Raw genomic sequence first — 1,463 nt, 5'->3', positions numbered from 1 at the left:
TGGTCCAGCTGCCTGAACTAAATCCCAGCGTTGTCACTCACAGGTAGTTGGACCTGGGTAAGTCAATTAACTTCTTCACTAGTAAAATGAAGAAACACCATCTGCCCTGATTACTTAATTTGGCTGTGAAATCAGCTGTGATGGGGTTGTGACTAAAATCTGTACATGTTTCCGTATCTAAGCTGTCTTCACAAATATGTACGACATTAACAGTGTATATTCCCTTCTCAGCAACCAGAATTTTCATTCTCATTAGCGTCAGTTAAAAGCTCTCAATTCCATGTTTAAATCAGCATATATTTCCCTTTAAAGCGGGTTGTCCCCAACCGCATAAGCTCCCAAAGTCTAACTGCAGCCCCTCTCCTGACCGGGAAGGTGAGGATTTTCTCACAAAAGCAGCGCTCCTTGGGGGGTTCTAGCCATCTCCATCAGCAGAACCTAGAAAACGGAATGAATGAACAGACCCGCCCATCAAATACTACTGATTTCCTTTCTGTTCCGGGGACCCCACTGCCCATGAAAGTGGTGACTGAGGGGGGCCACAGATTAGGGACAGCTCTGGGACTCGAACCAGCACACCTGACTCGCAGGGACCACAGGCGTGCGCGCCACGCCGGCCCGGCCCAACCCCCTTCTCCCACCGCGCCGCAGCCAGCAACTGCGCGGCCGATCCCCGGCCGCCAGACGGATTCCCGGGACGCCCCGCTCAACCCAGCCGCCCGCGACTGCACCCCACACCCGGGTCACACACACCCAGCGGCCCGCACCGGCTCCCTGAACTCACCGCTACCCTCAGCGCCCGGCCTTTCCGGTGTGCTCTCGCGAAACTCTTCCTCCCTTCAGCGGGAAACTGTGACCGCTGCCCTCGGGTTCCGACGCAGAGCTGCGCGGGCTGGGTGGAGCCAAGCCCTCCAGTGGCCTTGAGGGGTCACTGCCCTCTCTTTCCGTTTTACAATTTGGAACTAAATCAGAAAGGAATGAAAGGAGTAAGACAAGTTTACAGTAGTAAAAGAAAACCACACCGGTTGATGAGTTTGGGGGTGCTGTGTTAAGTTAAACAGCGGAAGTTTGAACTCCCCAAAAGCAGAAAGAAGAGGATCAGGTCAGAATGCACAAAAGACAGAGCAGGGCACAGGAGCTTCAAACACAAAATCAGAGATGAACTAGGCCAGTGTGAGGGAGGCAGAGAGAGGTAGAGATAAGGAGAGTGCTGAGGCTGAAGAGGCCATGGAGATGTAGGGGCACCAGAAAATGTGTCTGCTCAAAATACAAAGACTTCTGAACTGAAGATGAGGGACAGATGCAGGGGAGCTTCCTGATTTCCTCAGTTTGCTTAAACCCAGGCAGCTAGTTACAAAGACTGTTGTGCTTTCCTGTCGCTTTAAGGGACAAGCCACGCCCACTCCCATTACCTCTGACCTGCCCGCTGCCATCTTGGGCCCTTCCTTTTCTGCTTCCTTGAC

At 52.8% G+C, this 1,463-nt stretch overlaps 1 protein-coding gene across 1 annotated transcript in view; it reads right to left on the bottom strand.

Moving 5' to 3' along the window:
- The window catches only part of Agk (acylglycerol kinase), a 93,675-nt gene extending 92,846 nt beyond the window's left edge, over positions 1 to 829 (bottom strand). The window contains exon 1 of the mRNA XM_013353233.2: positions 785 to 829. The gene's annotated coding sequence lies outside the window, so the exon portion shown is untranslated. The remainder of the gene's footprint in view (positions 1 to 784) is intronic.
- Positions 830 to 1,463: the final 634 nt, after the last annotated feature.

This window comes from Microtus ochrogaster, unplaced genomic scaffold (assembly GCF_000317375.1).
Source record: "Microtus ochrogaster isolate Prairie Vole_2 unplaced genomic scaffold, MicOch1.0 UNK4, whole genome shotgun sequence".
Taxonomy (NCBI): domain Eukaryota; kingdom Metazoa; phylum Chordata; class Mammalia; order Rodentia; family Cricetidae; genus Microtus; species Microtus ochrogaster.
This window is presented reverse-complemented; position numbering and strand designations above follow the sequence as displayed.